Source organism: Sitophilus oryzae, unplaced genomic scaffold (genome assembly GCF_002938485.1).
Source record: "Sitophilus oryzae breed Bouriz unplaced genomic scaffold, Soryzae_2.0 scaffold_482_pilon_pilon, whole genome shotgun sequence".
Lineage (NCBI taxonomy): Eukaryota > Metazoa > Arthropoda > Insecta > Coleoptera > Curculionidae > Sitophilus > Sitophilus oryzae.
The window spans coordinates 1,254,685-1,263,843 of record NW_022147065.1 but is presented as its reverse complement, the minus strand read 5'-3'; the positions used below and the strand labels follow the sequence as shown (position 1 = coordinate 1,263,843).

The 9,159-nt window shown below is 31.2% G+C and overlaps 1 protein-coding gene across 1 annotated transcript in view; it reads left to right on the top strand.

Annotated features, from left to right (window-relative positions):
• The first annotated feature begins 301 nt into the window (after positions 1-301).
• The window catches only part of LOC115886326 (laminin subunit alpha-1-like), a 113,321-nt gene continuing 104,463 nt past the window's right edge, over positions 302-9,159 (top strand). Inside the window, exons 1-2 of the mRNA XM_030905420.1 lie at positions 302-494; positions 1,070-1,220. The gene's annotated coding sequence lies outside the window, so the exon portion shown is untranslated. The remainder of the gene's footprint in view (positions 495-1,069; positions 1,221-9,159) is intronic.

Genomic DNA, 9,159 nt, shown 5'->3' with positions numbered 1-9,159 from the left:
TTAGTTAACATTAGTTAAATAATGAGAAAACATTTACTTTACCTTTAATAACATTCTGTCACAAAACTCAATAACCAAAATAATATCAATGCGTCTCGAATGATAGTCTAAAGCTATTATTATTATTATATTAATAACTATTATCCCTGATCGTCGCGCGTCGTCTGATTTCCCTCTCTCTAGTTTGTGAAAAATATTTTAAAAATCAATAATTTCAGGTTTTTCGATATTTAGTGACATATTTGATATAACTTGAAATAAATATTTTTTAAACAATATTTTTTATTTGTTTCAGGTCTAAAACATTTTAGAAAAGAACTAGTACCTGGAAACCACCACAAGAAAAATGCATTTTCCTCATCACAAACGAAGGGCTACGCTTTGTGGCCGTCGATATTCAATTTGGCCACGAAAGCGGTGATCTCTTCAAATGCCACTTGTGGGCTAAATGGACGTGAAGAGTTTTGTAAACTGTCAGAAAATGGACGAGGAAGGTTAGTTATCTACTACTAATTTATGTTAATATCCAAATTCCAATAATTCAGATTCTCAGAAAGTTCCACTTGAACAATGTGATAAGTAATTAAAAATAGCTAAGTTTTGTAAAGAAATAACTATTCATTTAACTCTGGAAAGGTTGTTTTTTTTTAAATTTATAGAAAAAAGTCGGTTAATAGCTATTAATGTAAATACATTGATTCAATCAAAACATTTAAATAATTATTGGTTTAAATATAATTGGTATAATATATGCAAATAATAAATTGTTATGTAGACATCGTGACATTTGGCTTATGGATAATAAAAGCAACCCACATGATACTATCGATACACATCTTTAACCTACTTATAATACAAATAATTAAAATTAAATATGTATTTAAAAAAAATCATATGCGTATTTCTCCACTTGCACTGTATGAAAATTTAGAAAATAAAATAGAAGATAAAAAACTCTTTTCATAGGACTTTTTTGAAAAGATGAATCCGCCACAGCGGTATAGACATTTTTTACAATGAAATAGGTACTCTTTTAAATAACTTTATGAAACAAGCTTATCTGTTTTAGATGTGGTATATGCGACGACTACGCTACTGATCAAGGAAAAAGACACTCCATCAACTTTGCTATTGACGGCAGCAATCGGTGGTGGCAAAGTCCAGCGCTCCACTACGGGCCTAAATACGAATACGTCACTATCACAGTAGATCTAAAACAGGTGAGTCATTGTGTCATATAAATCGTCTAATAAAATCTGCGATAAAAAACTCTTTTTATAAAACATACGTTTTAAAATATTTCGGAAAACAGATTTTTGTTTCTAGATTCAGATATTCTCAAATAACTCAAGATCTGTTACAGATATCGAAAAACGGTTTCGAAAAATTGACGAGCCGAGGATTTTTTTCAAAAAATTTTGAAAAATCGTTTTTGGTTATTTAGTAATATGTTGTAGTTCTGAAAATGCATTTTTCGAACCCGTTTTGTTTTTGAGATTTACACTTTTTGTTCCAGATATATTCGTTGTTAAATATTTCGGAAAACAAAAAAAATATTTCTTTTGTAGATATTCTTAAATACCTCAAGACAGTGGCGGATACAGAGGGGGGCCATGGGGCCCGGGCCCCCCTAACTTCTGTAATTTGTGTAAAATATTAGGCTTTTGGGTTAAAAATGGCGCCCTAAAAAGCATATTCTACATTGCTTTTTATTTTGGCCCCCCCTAAAATAAATTCCTGATTCCACCCCTGACTCAAGATATGTTACAGATATCGAAAAACGGTTTGCGGTAGTCAATTCCACGTAAAATGAACTAGCATATTTTAGTTGAAATCTGAGATATTTCGGTTTTTGACAAAATCGACAGGGTGGGACCGAGGAATTTTTTCAACCTCAAAAAACACGTCTTAAAACCTCAAAATTGGCACCGGGTCCTAAAATGTAAAAACCTATTTCCAAGTATATACTAATTAATTAGTGTGTCTTATAGTATGGTTGATTTTGAATTAATTTTATTATTTTTGAGAATCATTTTTATTATAGTTTTTTCAAGATCAGAACATGATTACCTACTTATTTTAGTGTATTATTCCTTATTCTATATTTTTTTTTCGTAATATGCGTATTACGAATATTACTAACACAAGTTATCTCAAAATTGAGTTTTGTTACATCAAATTTTCATATACCATCGATAAACGGTCCCCCTTCATTCCTGCAAGGATAAAATTACTGAAATTATGTAGGCATGATTCAGGAAAAACATCTCCAAAAAATATATTAAAATATGATTGATGGTTTTGTATAGATAGCTCAATTTCAATAAAACATATTTGAAAAGTTGTTGCCTAAGTATTTTTTTAGTTGTCTTGTTTTCTGGAGTTCTATGTGACTTATTTTTCAATTTGTTATTTTTTAGATTCTATTGGCTGAAAGGTGCCAAATCGCCAAAAGGTATCTCAAATACTCAAATGATATTTTTATGTTCTTTATATACCTATCAGTAGAAAAAAAAATGCATAAAACATAGTTGTTAATTACTTAAAATTTACAGTAGTGCTTTTGTTAAATTTTAGAATTATACAGGATTTTTAAGGAACGGAAGTTAACGGAAATGAACGGAAAAGTAGGGAATTACAGGAAAAACTTGGGAATTTTGTTTAAGTCTGGTTGGACAAGCCTAAAGTATGTACTAAGTTGTATTTCAGGAAAATATCTTAAGTTCTACAGGGTGGCCCAAAAAAGTGTGAGTGGATCGAGATATTTTTTTTAAATGGGACACCTTGTATATTATTACGTTTTTGGCTTCTTCTCATATGACTTTCCATAATCCTAAGATATGAGTAAATATATTTCGATAGTTTCAGAGATGTTAATAAATAAATATATACTTTTTAGCTTTTCTCAAAAAAAATGTTAAAAATATAATAACTGTCCTGAAACTACTACTATCCTAAAAATTAAAGTTCTTAAGCTTCTAACGCCTACCACTGAGCTACAAAAATTGGTAATAAAAGGCGTGTCCGCTATTAAATGCTTGAGTCACGCTATTATACCATTTCTCTGGCAGACTGGCATTAAAACTAATATCACCGCTTTAGCTAATTATTAAAATTATTATTTATAACGCATAAACATAGGAATTTAACAACCCACTTGCATATTGTGTTCAATGGCATTATATAAATTATATATCGCATACATAGTAGCACATAGTTTGGGTTATGGGTTAATTTGACAAATATACAGTCACCTATTTTGGTTTACATATATTACAACGTAATATTCATTGAGACTTGTTTTTTCTTTAATTAAAATTAGCGCAAATCCTTATAGATTGGTACTTGCGAAATAATTTGACTACTATAAAAAATAATTAAATTTACAAGTTTAACAACGAACAACGGAATACAGATTCTGGGGGGGAAACGGGAAAACGCCAGAATACCTTATCGCTGAGTGCGCCGAGACGACAACCATTGAAGTTTGATACGATTATGGAGATAGAAAACTCACCCCTGTAAAGCCGTCTCACATACTGGCTTTTGTCCTGAGGCTGTATGATAGCTCAAGAAAGAGGGACACAATAGATCTCTAAGTTAGCGGTGATTAACTCCCCTCCCATACCATTCTACATTCTTATGCGCCCTCTACACTATGAGGAAAACAGTCCGAAGGTCAAGATCGTGTTTCCTCTCCTAACTTTGTCTCGTCTCGGCTTATCTCCGGTTGTCTCTGCTTATTTCCGTTTGTCTTCACTTACATTCACTTATTAAAAACGCCTCGAAACTACTCTTGAAATTACGGAGAAGGGCGAGGAAGGATTTTTTTGACATTACTTGTTGTCTCTACTTCCACGACGTGTCGATATCTATACCCGAGGCAAAGAACTTTTTTTCATAAATCTCAGTGAAATAAATAAACCTAGACGTTCCTAAAATATCTGTTCTTACGATGATATTTCTTTAATTATATATCATTTTATGATGATATATATTCCACAAGATTAATATTTGACTAATGATATTTATTTATACTCCATGTTTACTTATTTTTCTGAAGCCACCACAAATTTTGACCTTGATTCCTTTACTTTTTTTGAAAGTACTTTGAGAAAAGGGGTGTGTGTCTGGGAGATTTTTGATATGATAAATTTGGATTGTCGCTAGACTTTTTAACTGGTTTGAAGGAAAATAACTTTTCGTCAGTACCTGTATAATACAACTGATTAAAAATATACATTTGCGACTTTTTTTACGTAAAAAAGGTCTCTTGGTAAAAGTCGCTACGCGTAATGGTTCTTGAGATATTTAAAATCAAAATTATCAATACATGTCATTATTGACAAGAACTGAACATGTTGAGACTAGATAGTTATTAGACTGAAATCATAAATTTAAAATGTTTTTGTGCCAAATGTTCAACAGAAACTGTTTTATCATGATTTTTTCGCAGAATAATTTATGATTAATTAAAAAAAATCTGAAATTTATTATTTCAGGTCAAATAACTATCTACTCAACGTGTTATTTTTTGTCAATAATGTTATCTATTGACTATTTTTCCATTCTAAATATTTTGAGAACGGTTGCTCGTAACGATTTTTACCAAGGGACATGTTTTACGTAAAAAGTCACGGAAATGTATATTTTTTTATTCAGTAGTTTTATACAGGTGCGGAGGAAAAGTTATTGCTCTTCAAAACAGTCAAAACACATGTAGGTGGCGCCACCTATTAGTAGGAGTTATATTGACATCAAAATCAAATTATTCATGTCAAAAAACTCCCAGACACCAATTTTCATGCAAATATTGACGTTACTTCAGAAATTAGTTGGAAAAAATCGAAATAAAAATGAAATTTCTACACCCTGTATCTCAGAAACTAAGCATTTTAAGACATACATTTATACGACCTTTTCTACTTATTTTTATCTGCAGAATATGCTGCCGAAGTTTCCGGAATACAGTTCGGACCACACTGTATTGTTTGTCTTGATTTTTTGTAGTTTATTTTAATAAACATATAAATATTTAAAAAAGTTAGCAATAATTCGCATATTTCAACCTCATTTTGCATCATACATTTCACGCCTATGCAATTAATCACTAAAACCGTTAATTAAAAATTTGAAAAAAAAATCAGTATTAAACAAATAATTGTTGTCATAATTTTAAATTGCAGTGCTAAAAGCGTTAGAAAGAAGCTTTATTCTAAGATATATTTTCAATTAACTATCATTTAGAAATCCATAACTATTCCTCAATTTCTTAAAGATCTTAACTGAAATTCCCACAGCATCCAGGGTGAAATACCCCATCCTAGTAATTAGAGAAATTCAGCTTTGTAGTCGAGACCGAGACCGTGGATATAGTTCTGAATAGGAATGTGATTGTTAGCATCTAAAACACTGCAACGCATCGATTGCTGCTTTTGCTTGATGGCAGAGAGCCAGGCAATAAGCATTTGATCTTTAATGAGCTGGATAACAGCGTGTATTAACAGAACGTAGTGACGAAATACGTCGTTGCTTTATCGGAGAAATTATAATTTAAACGACATTGTAATGTTTGGATGGAAAAAGTTATTGCAATGGACTGACTATTTAACAATTTTGCTACGCAAAGTTTAGCACTACGTACTTGGGAATGGGGATATTTACAAAACCAAACATTTTAGTTTCTAATATATTCTATTTTTAAACTAGTGTAGTGTAACAACCCAAGTTCGTCAACAAAGTTGAAGAGGTAATAATTCGGCCAACTGTATAACAAAGAATTTAAATGTAAGAAATTAATCTACGTTGCGTTAAATATTTTTTTATTGTGATTACCTCGGATGCGCCTCGACAGAAGCAATATTTTGGGAAATTTGAGAAGAATAGGTTATGTAAAAAAACGCTAAATTTGTAAATAGCCCTACTTATTTTATTAAATGAAATGAATGGAGTGCCGTACTCTGCCTGGAATTCTCACGTAAAAGAGCACGGCAGAAAAAACCCCGATCACTATTCCGGAGAATCCAACTATGCTGTTCTGAACTTAAATAAAAGAGAAATAATAATAAAATATAGAATCTGTCCTCATACCTAGGTTTATAGTTTAATACATTCAAAACATGCCACATTTATATCGTTCAAAACTGAAGAGGTTTAACGGGTCCCCACGCGTAGGTACGAAGTCCTTGTTTGCAGAGATCGACGCTAAAATTGAAGGTCTAGTGCAAATATCTTTAGATTATAAGTCATTATATTTATTGTTTCTGGTTCTGGTTGCCCTTTTGCGAGCTAAGATATTCGCCCATGCACGGTCGAAAAATGTTAGTACAATCAACAAGGCCCTTATTATCACACTGAACCACAAACATGACGGCACGGATGGACAGTAAACCGATTGTATTTAGATTACTTGTAAACTTAAATTATTTCAGATTCCATTAAATGCAGACAAAGGTTATATTTATATATTCTCAGATGAAATAAATAAAGGAAAAACTTTAATACAGAATATTACCACAGAAAAATGAAATATATGCTATAGTTAACATTAGTTAAATAATGAGAAAACATTTACTTTACCTTAAATAAACATTCTTTGTCGCAAAACTCACGAACCAAAATATCATCAATGCGTCCCGAATGGTAGTCTAAAAGCTATTATTTAACAACTATTATCTCTGTTCATCGCCTGATTTCCCTCTCCCTAGTTTGCGAATAATATTTTAAAAATCAATAATTTTATTTATTATACAGAGTGTCTTAAAAATGAATGTTTTGAATTTAAAGAAATATGTCTATTTTTAAATAGGCGATTCATCTTACTAGCAATTAATTTTTAGAAAAAAAATCATAGAAATCTGAACTATACAATGCCCACCAACAAATTGCCAGCGTCAAGTGGAAATAATTATTATTAAGTTGTTGAAAAAAGTTTACTTTTAATAAATCCAGCACACCTAATTATCCAAAAAATAACTTACACATATTTCTAGAACAATGCAGTGACCCCGTCAAGTATGGTACAGCTGTACCATCTTTTTATCGAAGCAACTCCCGGTACTTTTGACCCCATCGTAACCGTGTTGTGGTTATAACAAGACTCCTGATTCTTAGTGATCAAGGGGACATACTATAAGTGACTAGATTGTCAATATATCTATAATTATATCTTATCGCTAGCCAAAATTCTTTAATTTCGCATACTCACCGATCATCAAAATTCTAAGGTACTTCTATAAATTTCCGAAACTTCAAATTTGTAATTTTTATTAGCCTTTAGCCTCTAAAAGAAGGAATACATTCGAACTTTCAATATTCATTAAATAGAAATTAACATTAAAAAATTAAATAAAAATAATGAATTTAATGCCAACAGCAACTGACTCTCCAGTGGACACAAAGTTACACGAGATAGTTTTGGTTTCAACTTATTTAGTAATTATAATGACTTAGAGCTCGCAACCTGTACACTTCTTTCGTCAATCTCATTTGCTTTAGATGGCTATTCAGCTTACAATGCTTTGTTAGTAGACCCACTAAACTGACTGTTTTTCTGTTCTTTGCTTCTACTATTTTACAGTTGAGGGTTGGAACCTTTGGTATTACAACAACAAAATAAAACATTAATTCACCACAATATACCAAAACGCTTTACTTTTGCACAGGACGCCCGTTTCGCTAACCATGTTAGCACCATCAGCGGATGGTTAAAACTAAACTAATATCTATAGTTGATGAAATAATTAGAAAACGTAGGTATAAGTTTGCGATTTCTGCAAATTCGACTTTTCAAGTGGGAAAAGATACGTCAAAATATTTTTCAATACCGTTTGATAGAGTTATCCCGTTGTTTTCAATTACTTACAGGTTCTCTGTTGCTATTGATTGGTGAAAGTTTGGAACATCCTGTGGAATATGTTAAAAAGCAAGGAATTCGAAAATCATTGTATTATCTAGGTGCTTCTTTTCTCGATAGTTTATTTTTTGATAAGATGATTTGTAAATTCCTTGCATTTTTAACATATTCCACAGGGTGTTTCCAAACTTTTACCAAAATAACAACATTTTGTTTTCTCTCGTATAATTGACAGATGGGAAATTTAATTCTTAATTTAGAAAGAGAAGTTTAGAAAGAGAAATTTAGAAATCGCTTAAAAGATCATCAAAATCGGTCATTGTCAAGAAAAATAAAGCAGTACTTGCTGGCGGAACGAATGGATATGTTACTAGTGATTTTATTTTGTGAGGAAAATTGCTTCTTGGTCTGAAGAGTTTATGCCTAAAGATATCCAATTAGGAACCTTCCTGATAAGGGTTCCTTTGAAAATATTAATTAAAATAAATATAAATATTTTCAGGGGTGGTATCTTTCGACCCCAGGAACACGGCTATGAGTTTTTTTTGCTAGAAAAAGATGTTGAAAATCGTGCATTTTCTTTTAAATTTTCCTGTATATTTTTCGAAAACTTTTTAGAACTGTCTTTTCACCGCAAATTTTCCCATATTGTTTTAATTGTTTTCAGATAAAGAACAAGATTTGTTATGTTAGTATGTGACATAAATTAGGATTGATTGACGTATTCAATTCTTTTCGGCTACTTCCAGTTGCACCGGAAATGACTACAACTTTTGATTTTTAAATATTTAACGAATATTATATCCTCGGTATTTTTCTACTTTATTCAATAGAAAATGGCACTCTGAATAGAATGACATATCATATGTCAACTTTTGACATTTTCGGATATGGTTTATTTGAAACTGCATAAACATGCAATTCATAAGGACAATTTGACTGGCAATACCAAGTGTGTGGTATCAAAGTATTCGCAAAAAAATGATTTTTCCAAATATGCTAATGATCCACCCTAGTTCCATTTGAAAAAATTGAGATAAAAACATTAGACGATCAAATCTATTTTTTTCAAGAATCCTTGATTAAGAATTAGTATTTTTAACATAGCCATGACCCTCCAGATTGAAATTTAAAATACGATTTTTTATTAAGCGAGAACGTCAATAGTTGACATATGATATGTCATTCTATTCAGAATGTCATTTTTTATCGAATAAAATTAAAAAAAATCCGAAGGTACCTTTTAAAAATCAAAAGTTGTAGGCATTTCCGGTGAAACAGGAAGCGACCAAAAACAATTTAAT